Below are 13685 nucleotides of genomic sequence, written 5' to 3'. Positions count from 1 at the left end.
AACTTCTGGTTATACAGCTACAATTATTTTCTCATACCACATTTGCCCACACTACTACTAGTCAAAAGCAGACCTTTACACCTTTGTTTAGAGTTTCATGATCTGCATCCGGGATGTTTGCACACACTTACAAAGACAGGTTCCTTCCAGTAGGACCTTGCACGTCTACGCCGTGCCACAAACAGCTGTCATGTCTGTCATATTAAATACATCAATAATAATATAGCATTTCCCCTCTCTTCCCCAGGAAAAGTCATGTTTCCATCCAAGCTTTTTTCACCAACTCACCTCTTGTTTTTTCCTATTCTTTACGTGCAGCTAGTGCTGCTATATGTTGCAAACAGGGGTGGCTAGATTTGATGTTGCGAATCTAATGTGACATGCTTCATTTGGCATTGCTGATTCCTTAGCTGTCATCTGGGCCTGTAACTCTGTTCCGCAGCTGCTAAGTTTTTTGAGCATTGCTTTTGTTTGAGCTGCAAGTTCCCAGTTTTGAAACATTCAAAGCAGGTTTTATCAATACATGCAGGATAAACGCCACAGAGTACTCACTAGTCAATGTGTGCAGCCTTTTCCCAAGCTTGTACTTTCCTTATTCCTTCCATCCTTGGTGCTACCAGAAGCATTTTTTACCTCTTTCTGGAAAAAAGTGGACACTAGTGAGAGCAGAGGATTAAAACTTACAAAGAAAATAGCTGTGGTGGAGGAAGAGAGATAACAATGACTCCTGCTCACCTTTGTGTGTGAAACCAATCAGCCCTTCTGTTTGGCGTAAGTAACTCTGGTTTGCCATCATTTAGTATTGCCTTACTACTGGGTTTTCTTGTTTTTCTTATCCCTGTTGAGAAATAGTCCGTGTTACATTTATGTATCATGCTTGTATTTATTCACCCAAAAGATCAGCAATGAAAGCAAAGAACTTAAATTGATAATTTAAAGTTTTATTGTTTCCTAATTAAGAAATTATTAAATAGTTTGAGTGATATTAAATGATTTAAGTAGCCTGTCTAGCTGTAAATAGAAAAGCCTTGCTGCAAGATTTTCTTTCACTCATATTTTCCTCAACATTATAAGCAAAAAATACTGGCATTGAAATCTGCTAGCATCATTTCAATGGTTTCATAAACAGGTATAGGTTTACAGTTACACCACATGAGACACACCTTCGGCTGGGGCTGCACGGCTAGCAGGCGCGTCCCCTGGGTGGCGGATAGGGGATCCCTCTCTGGAGGGTGCACTGGATAAAATTGAAGAAGGTGCCGCGAACCAACGCAGCCTAAGGGAAGGCCACCCTGACAGAAAAACCACGGGCTCTCCAAGTCATGGGGGTTGGGCAGGAGGCCAACTACCTCCTCCCAGGGGAAAAAAAAAAAAAAAAAAGTTGCAGAAACGACGAGCATCAACTTTCAAAAAAAACCCGAAATGGCGGAGATGGAGAAAATCAGTAATGAAGTGAGGAGGAGGAGATGGAACTGGATCGGTCATGTCTTGAGGAAAAAAACAACAGAAGACTGGGCTGTGGCCCTTGGACTCCAGAGCACGCAGCCGCAGACCGATCGAAGTGGAAGAATGATGTTCGTGCCTTGTGTGCCTCCTGGCACTGAGAGAATTCAGATGAGAGACATGAGACACATGTATTTTTGTGTGTTAGCATTTTATGCTGTGAGTGGCAAGAGTGCAATGCTTTTTGAACTCTGCTGCGCACAGGCTCAAGGGATTCGGTAGTGGTGGAGATCTAGTACAATCGTTAAAGGGCATATCCTTTATGCACTTGAATAAATCCCACTATGAATTCTATAGTGTTGTTCATGTGCTTAATGTGATCAGGGCGCGGCTGCAATTGCTTGGAAAATTCAGTACCTGCTGCAGTAGGCTTGACCTTGGCTGGCTGCCAGACCCCACCCAGCCGCTCTCTCACTCCCCCTCCTCAACAGGATGGGGGGGGAAATAAGATGAAAAAGCTCCCAGGTCAAGATAAAGACAGGGAGATCACTTACCAGTTACCGTTATGGTCAAAACAGACTCGACTTGGGGAAAACTAATTTAATTTATTGCCAATTAAAAATAGAGCAGGATGGTGAGAAACAAAGATAAAACTAAAAACGTCTTTCCCTCACTCTCCCCTGTTTCCCAGGCTCAACTTCACTGCTTCATTCCCAACTCTTCTACCTCCCCCCTTTCCGTTCAGTGCAGGGGGATGGGGAACAGGGATTCTGGTCAGTCCATAACGCTTCGTCTCGGCCACTCCTTCCTCCTCACAATCTTTCCCTGCTCCAGCATGGGATCCCTCCCACACGATACAGTCCTTCACGAACTTCTCCAGCATAGGTCTTTCCCATGAGCTGTAGTTCTTCAAGAACTGCTCCGACGTGGGTCCTTTTCACGGGGTACAGTCCTTCAGGAACAGACTGTTCCAACGTGGGTCCCCCATGGGCCACAAGTCCTGCCAGAAAACGTGCTCCTGCATGGGCTCCTCTCCATGGGCCACAGCTCCTGCCAGGAGCCTGCTCTGGCATGGGCTCTCCACGGGCTGTAGCTTCTTTCAGGGCACATCCACCTGCTCTGGCATGGGGTCCTCCACGGGCTGCAGGTGGATCTCTGCTCCACCGTGGACCTCCACAGGCTGTAGGTGGACAGCCTGCCTCACCATGGTCTTCACCACAGGCTGCAGGGGAATCTCTGCTCCGGCGCCTGGAACACCTCCTCCCCCTCCTTTTTCACTGACCTTGGTGTCTACAGTGCTGTTTCTCTTACATTTTTCTCACTCCTCTCAGCTGCTGTGCAGCTTTTTTGTCCTTTCTTAACTATGTTTTCCCAGGGGTGCCACCAGTGTTGCTGACGGGCTCAGCTGCGTCCTGTGGTGGGTCTATTTTGGAGCTGGCTGGAGCTGGCTCTGTCTGATGCAGGGGAGAACACCCCTGGACCTGGACACCCAACACACCTGCTTTCATAAAATGTACAATCAGAGAAAAATTCAAGTTGGAAGGGATCTCTGGAGGTCTCTAGCCCAATCCCCTGCTCAAAGCAGGACTAACATGGAAATTAGATTAGGTTGCTCAGGAATGGGAATTTCACCACCTCTCTTTGTCAATTAAAGGAAGCAAAACTGGATGGGTAGGTGTTTGCAAGAGTGGAGACTAGAGTCTAGTTTGCAGTTCAGACTTAGCCATTACTGAGGGTGGCTGAATGCCATGAAATTAGTACTGTGTTTGAAGAGAAATCAGTATTAGCATCCACAGTTTGTAGTGGAAAGTGTTCACATAACAGCAGTCATCATTACAGCTACCATTAACTGCTTCCTTTCTGCCTTGGGGGCAGAATATGCAATGAGGGTGAAAAATGGTGGAGAGTGAATGTTCCCTAGCACAAAGACTACTGCATTTATGCTGCATTTAGCAGAGTCTGGATCCTGATGGCTTTAGGTACCACTGGAATACAAGTACTATTAACTTCTGTAGGAACCATTTTGAGCTCCATTGCCAAAGGAAAGGGTCACGCATGTAACTGAAAAAACTGATGACCTCAGCCTCCTTCCTGACCCTTTTCTTTCATAGAAACCTTGCGTGCTTCCCTGCTGCAAATCAGAAAATGTCTTGTAACATGACAAAAGGAAAAAATGATTCATTGGGTATTTCCATGATGCTTTTGAGTGGCTCTATAGCTACAGGGTGAAACCAACATTAACGAATGTTAAGCACTGAAACCAGAGGATACCTATGAACACCCTGTTGTTCAGGTACAGATAGTTCAGGGTTACCGTCACTGCAGGCAAGCTGAATACTGTCATCCTAAGGAGTGAGGACAGATGCCTGGCTGAGACTAACTGCTTCCTGGCATGGGAAACAGGATGAACAGGTGAAGGAGAAGACCTGGGCTAGAAAATAATGAGAAAACCATGAAGAACTGGGCTTGCTCTTTCTGCCTTGAAAAGAATGGAAAAGTAGAAGTCAGTAGCTGTTGCTTATGTGCCAGCAACCTCTGAATCCTCATCTCACACACCTTCTCTCTTTTCCTTGCTGGCAGCTGGAGGGGTAAGCACAGGTTTTCAGAGCTCTGTCATAGACTACAGAGGTAACCATGGATGTTTTGTTATCATAGAGTTAGCATTTATCTGGAGCTGGCTTTGCTGTCTGAAATGAGACTGGTAGTGAACGATAATAAGGGCAAAGGATTGCCTGATGATATAAGTGAGATGCAGTTAGAATTAATAGAAAAGCAAGGCTGAAAATTCTGCATATTTATGCAATCATTTTTCTGGAGGATGTAGCTGTTATATTTAAGTTCTGATATTTATTTTAACTTAGCAGAACTGAACACCATCTGTACTCAGAGAATAAAGACAAAACAAGCCCATGTTGCTTGGCTGTTCGGTAAACTCTTCGGAGAAAAGACTATGCCATAGGTCTATAGGGCACCAAGCATCAATGGTGTTTCAAGCCCCCATGGGGTATCTAGGTGTAAGGAAAAATAAATCAGAGTACAAAAATATTGTATGGGGGATTCAATAGCTGGCTCAGTGCTGAATTACAGACTCTGCTTAGTGCCAAAGCTTTTGTGCTGTTTATGTTTAGGGTTTGCATTTTGGCTGAGCTGAAAAACAGAAGGCTTGGCTGTTGTTCTTTCACAAGATTTAGATAGGTCCAGATCACTCGGAAACTCAGTTTGAGGGTTGCTTTCTCCCAAACAAAATTTGCTGCTTTTAAAAGATCTTAATTTTGAAATAAATGCAGCCTTTATAACATACTGTAAATATATACTGCAGCACAGTGTCCTGTAGCACTCTTCTCGGCACTGCTTTATTAATAGCCTCTTCGATTCCTTCCTGGTTAACTCAGGTTGGTCTTGTTGCAGTAACTCTAAAGACTTCCACATTGAGATGCAGGTTTTGCTCTACATCAAGAGACTGAATGTTTCTGGGCAGTATGTAAATAAATTACCTTCTTTCCTTTGAAATCTTTATCATAATTACATGATTTGCAAGGGTAATCATGCATGTCATTATGAAGAGGTGATCGTATCTTGTTCAAGTCAGACAGCTCTCTACTGGTGCTGCAATATATTGGCAGCAAATCGCTGTAAGAAAGCTTCCGTGAAAAATCTTGTTAAATCCAGGAGAAAACCCAGGGAAATATGAATTAAAGAACAGACTTGGCAGGAGAATCTGTTCATAAATTCATTTATGAAACTCCACTAAAATACTTTCTTAATTAAACAATGCTGCTTTCTTATAACTGTAGCTAAGGAAAGACAGGAAAGACACAACAAATTTTATTGAACCAGCTTTTACTAGAAGCATGTACTCTGGTCATTAAAGACACCTGGATTCTATCAGTGTATGATCAACTTTTTGACCTATGAGCAACTTGCACTGCCTGAAGAAAGGCCTGAAAAGGAATGCCTCACATGGTTGTGCCAAGCTACACATTCCTAGCATGCTTTAAAAATTACCTCTCTCTTGGTGCAATATGGGACAGTGCAGAATGATGTATTTCACAATTTATATTAATATCACTCTCAGGCATGTTTGGTGAAGGGGCCAAAATGCAATCTGCTGAAAGATGTAAATCAGCTGTCTTTTAAAACAATGGCAGAACTTTAACAAAGAAAAACCAGAAAGCAATTAGTTATTGTGGTTGTGCTGTTATCCACATGCCTTGGACCAGTGCCCTGCTCTGTAGGATCACTGTACTACACTCAGAGAAACGCCTCCTGCCCCGAGGCGTTTACTGTCTAAGGTTGCAGTGCAATAATGAGTTGTGTGGGCTTGATTCTGAAGAAGAAACTGAGGGTTGAAGGCTTAATTTTAGAAAAGATGCAGCAAGTGAACTTGCCAATACATAACATGTGGATGAGAACAAAACTAATAAGAAAACATAGTTGTTTAAGACTTGGGTCTGCATGACCTGAGAACTCAAAAGAAATCTGCCTCTTGAAGCCCGGACTTAAAAATAAATACTGCCCTCTGGGGAAGTACTAATAAATCTGTTCCCAACTCTAGCTTGGGCTATATATATTTTTAGCTTTTCATACAAATGTACTTAATACAAGCTCTGAAAATTCTACATATTTTTATATTACATAATTCGCTCTCAGTAGGTGAACAGCTGTGGTGACAATATGACAGAAGCTATGAGCGGTGTTTTCTGAGTCACTGCTTAAGAGGAAGCTCTCCCAAATCACACGACAAACTCTTTTTCCACTCCAGAATTCAATAATTGCCTTTGCATTCACAACTCTTGATAAAATAAGAAACTCTCTTTTTTACAATCGCCATGAGCACTCCTGTAACATATTATAAAAGTACTTGGCAGCTGACCAAACTGGGTTCCTGACGCTGTGTGTGCTCTACAAACACGGAAAACTAATAGCCACCCTTCAGAAGGATCATCTTACAGTAGGAAGGCCAGAGTTGTCGTAAACGGTTTGTTCTTCCTGGCACTTGAAAATTGGAGATAAGGTTAATCTTTGTGGAATATGAACCAACTGTTATAATTTTCAGCCATTTCCACTTATGTCAGGCTATGTTCCTTCGTCAAGTTGAAATGTTATATTTTGGTGGTTTTCTCCTACTAGAAGATTTGAAGATTTGAGGTAAATCCACTCTGAAAAATTCTCCAAATGCCAAAGAAAGATAAACTGAAATAAGGAAAGACAGCATGAGATTCAACTGTGCCAGAAAAGAAAGCCTAAATTGCTCTAAAAATGATTTCTTAAAATACCTTTGATGAATAATTCACCTTTGTAGATGAGATATTCTCTCTGCTTTTCAACTAACCGGATACCCTACAGAAAACTGAAATAGCTATTATGGAGGAATAAACAAGAACTGTAGAAACCAAGACAGTGGGGACACACTGTCAATTAAGTTTTTCAACCCCAAATTTGGCAATTCTTTTTTTTTAATATTAGGAGAAGCGCAAGATGGAAAACAAGCACAGACTATTGGGTGATGTTTGTACTACTGCAATTTTTCTTTATACAGTCAGCTATGCAGAATCCTCCTTGGCCTTGTGGCAGCACAGCGTGCCTGCTCTCATAGTAGAAGTTGCCCCATTATGTTCTCATGCAAATCAGGGATTTTGAAGCAGTAAACAGAAGTTAATTATTTACGAGAAGTTACGTTCGGTCCAGTTTCAGTCATACATGATACAGCAACATGTGCCTAATTGCTATATTTGATGTGTCAGGCAATATTTAAATATAATCCTTTTATAGTGATATAGAAGTACACCTAAAAGTATACGATATGTTTAGCTATGCAAATGGTTGAACTTTGTTCTCAGTCTGCTGCACTTTTAAATCTCTAAGGACCCTTGGATGCAAATAAAACAATATGGGCTTAATTAATTATAGAATCAAAGACAAATGTTGTTTAGAAGGGATCTTTGGAGGTCTGTAGTCCAGCTCTTTGCTCAAAGCAGCAATAACTTCAAAGTTAGATCCGGTTGCCCTGCTCCTCATCCAGCTAAGTTTCAAAAATCTCTAAAGAAGATTACACTGCCTCCCTGGGGAACCTGCTCAAGTGCTTAATCACTCTCATAGTGAAAATCTTTTTCCTTTTATTCAATCAGAATATCCCTTGCTGCAACTTTCAACTGTTGCCTCTTGTCCTCCCACTGTGCACCTCTGAGAAGAATCTGCGTTGCTCTTCTTTATAACCCTTCTTCAGGTAGAATGCAATTAGATCTCTCCTTAGCCTTCTCTTCTGGCAGCTCTGCCCCCACAGTGGCATCCACAAGCTTGCTGAGGATGCCTTTCATCCCACGGTACATGTTCATGATGAAGATGCTAAGTATTATTAGCCCCCGTATCAAACGTTGAGGAATGCTACTCATAACCAGCTGTCAGATTTCACCACAACCCTTTGAACCTGATGGTCCAGTTTTCAACCACCTTGTGGTCCATTTATCCAGTCCATTTCTTCCCAACTTGGCTACAAGGAAGCTATCGGAGATTGTGTCAAAGCCTTGTGAGAAGGTAAACGACATCCATTTCTCTCCTCTCCTCAGTCATCCAGGAAGGCAGACAGGTTGGTAAAGCATGATTGCCCTTGGTAAACCCATGCTCACCACTTCTGTCCCTTCTGTGCTTAGAAATGGCTTTCATGAGGTGGTGTTCCACAATGTTGCTGCTAGAGAACGAGGAGAATCAGCATGAAATGCTGTCAAGTTAGAATGGTCTCACGTTATACATAACCATACTGCTAATGCCCATGGATTCTCTTCTTTCTGTGATTACATTAGACTGCTATAAAGGATACCTGCTGTGTGCTGCCTTATTGTGGTTCTTCTTGATGCATTTTTTATCTGGGGATAAACTGAGGTCACTTGGAAGCTAGTTATTTTATATGGAAAATACAACTGTTTGGTATTCTGGTTGGATCCAAACCTGAATTAATCTTCTTCAACAACCTTGTAAAGTGAATATTTAAAAATGAACAACCTTATCATATTTAAGCAGTTCCCAAGCTTAGAGAAGATCGGTTTATGTATAACAAAGTTAATTTTATTTCTATATGCTGCTTTTCATAAAGAAAGTGATGCAGGGGCAGCTACAAAATGATCAAGAGGGAAAGTGTTCGGCTTTTAATATGTGTTTCACTAAGCTAACATTAATTACTGGTGAAGTTTACTATATTGTGCTTTTGCCAAGCTACAAACTGCTGATAGATCTTTTCTGAACACAGCAGAGCACCCCAAGACATACTTCAGATTCCAGGGACAAAACCAAGTTTACTTTATTTAAAAAAAAAAAAGCAGTTCATAGTTACAAATTATGATATGTGTTTATGTCTTTTAAGGTTTCTTACATTGATGTATACAAGAAGCTATTACACAAAAACTGTTCTACCTGAAAATTCATTTTCTGTATCTGACTTTCTACCTTTGTGCACTAATTGACATCTCCTCTCTCTTGTCCCACCGCTTCAGTAATTCTGAACCTCCACTTCTGTTACAGCACTGCAGCAAAAGGACAAATGTTATTGCTAGTCTTAAGGCTGCTATAAAAGCAGATGCAAAACTATGAAAATCTCTTTGGTTGCCTGAGATTGTGCCAGATGGTAAAGAACTGGAACTATAATAAATACCATGTTAAGCAAGTCAGATTTGAGGGACATGTTATGCATCCCACATAAATAAAACACTGCTAAAACTGACCCTAGAGTGATTAGATTCAGGAATAAGCTCTTCTGTAGCCTCAGGAATATCCCACAATATCTACAATGCAAAGCGTTTCTAATATTCAGAGCACTCACATTAGTCTGGTTCTTTGCCAAGACCTGACAGCTTAGTGTTGCTCCATTTCTCTAGATGCAGGAGCTGTGATAAGGCTCAGCTTTTTTTTTTTTCCCCCCTCTCCCAGGACTTTCAACAGACTCTTCTCAGAAAAACAAAACTACAGCCAGCCTCCTTATCAGAAATACAGAGACGATGAGGAATAATTGTTGCACTGACACCTAAAGCTATTTCCTTGGGCCTCAGTTATCCCATCACAAAAAAATTATTTGTGTTAAATTGATAGGTCACTGACGGTGCAACTGGCTGAGGATTTTCCCTACTTGGTTGACTGGAATTCTAACATTTTGCTTCGTTCATATAAAAATTTTTAACCTTTGTGCTGTATTTGTACACAGAGTCCCTGAGAATGACAGAGTCATCCAGGTTGGAAGGGACCTCAGGAGATCTCTAGTCCAACCTCCTGCTCAAAGCAGGGCCAGCTGTCAGGTCAGGGCACTTTGCTCACGGCTTTTGAATAAAGACTGAATGTCTCTTCTTGAAAGCCTCTGAAGATGGAGACAGCACATCTCTAGGCCTCTGCTCCAGTGCTCAACTACTCTCAGAATGAAAACTGTTTTCCTCAGATGCAGTCAATACTTCCTCTGTTCAGTTTATGACCGTTGTTTCTCCACCTCTGGCTGTGCATCTTAGTGAAGAGCCTGGCTCTGCCTTCTTGATGACCTCCCTGTGAGTACTGGGGCTGCTATTATTTCCCCTGAAGCCATCTCTTCTGTGGCCCTGTTGCCTGACTCTCCTCACAGGGCAAGTGCTTCAGCCCTGACCATCTTGGCAGCTCTCTGCTGAATTTATTCCGGTTTATCAATGTCTTTATCCCAGTCTTGCACATGGTTATCCTACAGTCCTTTGCAGAAGCTTTTATTGGGCTATGGGATGACAGTGGGGCTAAGGAGACTTTATTCTCCTCATTAGCACTCTCTCCCTCCCCGGTGGGGCACAAACACCACGTCACACGACACAGATGCATGTGTGCTTATGGCACCCTCCTCTCCCTCCCATATCCTACCCTCATTCACAGTGTGGCTTGATCTATCTTTACGTTTAAAAGGAGATGGCAGACATTAAGGTAATTAACTACAGCCATAATATAAACCAAAGAGTATTCTGCATACAGCATATTAAATTAATCTGATTATTTTTGCAGGTTAAAAAGACCGCTATTGACAGTCCTGGGATACGTCTATACTGCACACTATAGTGCAGGGCAGAGGTACCAGCTCAGGCACTTTAAGAGCACTCCCAGGGTGAAATGGCAGCCTTCACTGCTACCTGTTTTAGTACTTGCACTACCTTATTCAGAGGTGGCAGAGAAACACGACAAAGCCCTTCAGTGTATGTGGACAAATCACAAAGATCTGAGCTTTAAGGGGTGTGTTTCCCTACAAAAGTTTCAATTGGGGGTAACTTTCCATAGCTCAAGAACTGAGGAAATAGCAGACAGTAGCTGACTTCTCCAGTACGCGGGCAGGTACAATCTGTGGAGAATACAAATCCCATCTGGTGATACGTTGTAAAAACTGGTCTCCTGCTAGCATTTTTCTGTAATTTCAATGAAACATATCTATGTATTATTAAAGAGATGCATGCTAAATGGCAGTTAATGTTGCAAAAAATTTGTATTCTGTTCTACCATAAATGGTGGCAGCACAAACCAGACAAGCCAAGTAAAAACAGAAAGAAAATGCAAATGGAACTGTTAACAGATGCAGAGATCCCTGAACCGCCCTCCTTTCCCTCCGATACATTTACGCTGAACCTGGTGACATTTTACAGAATAATATTGGGGTCCAAGTCATTGCACTCAGTTGAACAATACCTGGGACAATGAAGAATTCTCACAGTAGGTTTTTGTAGCATTAAGAATGGGAATAAATGTCTGAGACATTGAGAGACGAATTTTAAGACTGTGCAGGACCCTAGTTTGAAAATCATGATTCAATTTGCATAGTCAGTTACCAAGTGGTTGCTTCGTTGCTAACATCAGCGTAAATTTAGAAAGTGTATTGTCCTGCAGTGAAAGAAATGTTGTATCTGCCAATAAAGATCTTTCTCTGCAGATTCATGGAATTGTCCTGCTTCATTATTCTGGAAGAAGGAATATAAAATGAGAAATGCTAAAGTTGGAGAGAATATGTCAAGCTGACTCCCTGAGTTTTGTTCAAAACAAACCCTTCCCCCTGTGAATGACCTTGTTAGTAAGAAATTATTTTAGACATTTAAGAAATTATTTATTTAGACAAAGGGTTTAAAATCCTGAGATGTGGTGTTTTTTCACGGACTTCTAGACTGCAAAGAGTTGTCTGATACATATTAGAGCTGCATACTTCATGCCGTACTTCCTGGCTTCTCTTTGGCTCGAGCATGCGGTTCTTACCAAACAGATTAAAGACTTCTTCTCTATGCAATCTTGCTTAGCATAGACACAGAAATCATAGAATCATAGAATGGTTTGGGTTGGAAGGGACCTTCAAAGGTCATCTAGTCCAACCCCCCTGCAATGAGCAGGGACATCTTCCACTAGATGAGGTTGCTCAGAGCCCCGTCCAACCTGACCTTGACGGTTCCAGGGATGGGGCATCTACCACCTCTCTGGGCAATGTATATTCAGGTGAGCCAGGTAGTAGAAGGAAGCAGTGGTCTGAGTTTCAGTTCCCACCTAAAGATACTGCTGTGCAACAACCTTAATCATAAGCCAAAGAGGCTATCGAACTGAGCAACGTATCAATAAACCTGCAGAATACAAATGATGTCTACATTCAGTTTCAAAAGGAAATTCCTGTACTCCTTATACACATCATGGTGAAACTCTGCAAGAGTTCATGTACGAAGTCCTGAGTTAGCCTACGTATCATTCTCAGCACTATTTGAAAAGATGCACAAGCATGAATAAAAATCAGCACTAAAAGAACACGCTGTCGTGGTTTAACCCCAGTCTGCAACCAAGCACCACACAGCTGCTTGCTCACCCTCTCCCCACAGTGGGATGGGGGAGAGAATCGGAAGAGCAAAAGTAAGAAAACTCGTTGAGATAAGAACAGTTTAATGATTGAAATATAATAATAATAATAAAATCATAGAATGTTTTGGATTGGAAGGGACCTTCAAGATCATCTGGTTCCAACCCCCCTGCCATGGGCAGGGACACCTTCCACTAGACCAGGTTGCTCAAAGCCCCATCCAACCTGGCCTTGAACACTTCCAGGGATGGGGCATCCACAACTTCTCTGGGCAGCCTGTTCCAGTGCCTCACCACCCTCACAGTGAAGAATTTCTTCCTAATAACTAATCTAAATCTACCCTTTTCCTTGCCCTATCACTATGCTCCATTGTAAAAAGTCCCTCTCCAGCTTTCTTGTGGGCCCCCTTCAGGCACTGGAAGGCTGCTATAAGGTCTCCTTGGAGTGTTCTCTTCTCCAGGCTGAACAACCCCAACAATCTCAGCCTCTCTTCATAGGAGAGGTGCTCCACTCCACTGATCATCTTCGGGGCCCTCCTCTGGATTCACTCCAACAGGCCCATGTCCTTCTTATGTTGAGGGCCCCAGAGCTGAGCTGAACGCAGTACTCCAGGTTTGTACCTCACAAGAGCAAAGTAGAGGGGAGAATCACCTCCTTCAACCTGCTGGCCACACTTCTTTTGATGCAGCCCAGGATATGATTGGTATTCTGGGCTGCAAGTGCATGTTGCCAGGTCATGTTGAGTTTCTCATCAATCAACACCCCCAAGTCCTTCTCCTCAGAGCCACTCTCTATCCATTCTCCACCCAGCCTGTATTTGTGCTTGGGATTGCCCTGACCCATGTGCAGGACCTCGCACTTGGCCTTGCTGAACTTCATGAGGTTCGTGTGGGCCCACTCCTGGCCTGTCAAGGTCCCTCTGGTTGGCATCCCTTCCCTCAAGTGAATCAACTGCACCACTCAGCTTGGTGTCTGTCATTCACAAACTTGCTGAGGGTGCACTCAATCCCACTATATTGTTGATGAAAATATTAAATAGTACCCACCCCAGTCTGGACCCCTAAGGGCCACTACTTGCTACTGATTTCCATTTGGACATTGAGCTATTGACTGCAACTCTTTGGATGGAACCATCCAACCAATTCTTTATCCACCTAACAGCCCATCCATCAAACCCAAATCTCTCCAATTCAGAGGCAAGAATGTTGTATGGGACCATATCAAAGGCCTTACAGAAGTCCAGGTAGATGACACCCGTAGGTCTTCCCTTGTTCACTGATGCAGCCACTCCATCGTAGGTGGTCACCAGATTAGTTAGGCACAATTTGCCCTTGGTGAAGCCACGATGGCTGTCTCTAATCACCTCCCTGTCTTCCATATGTTTCGACATGTGTTCCAGGAGGATCTGCTCCATGATCTTACTGGGCACAGA

Source organism: Platalea leucorodia (assembly GCF_965183815.1).
Source record: "Platalea leucorodia genome assembly, chromosome: 1".
Lineage (NCBI taxonomy): Eukaryota > Metazoa > Chordata > Aves > Pelecaniformes > Threskiornithidae > Platalea > Platalea leucorodia.
Note: the sequence above shows the minus strand (reverse complement) of the source record.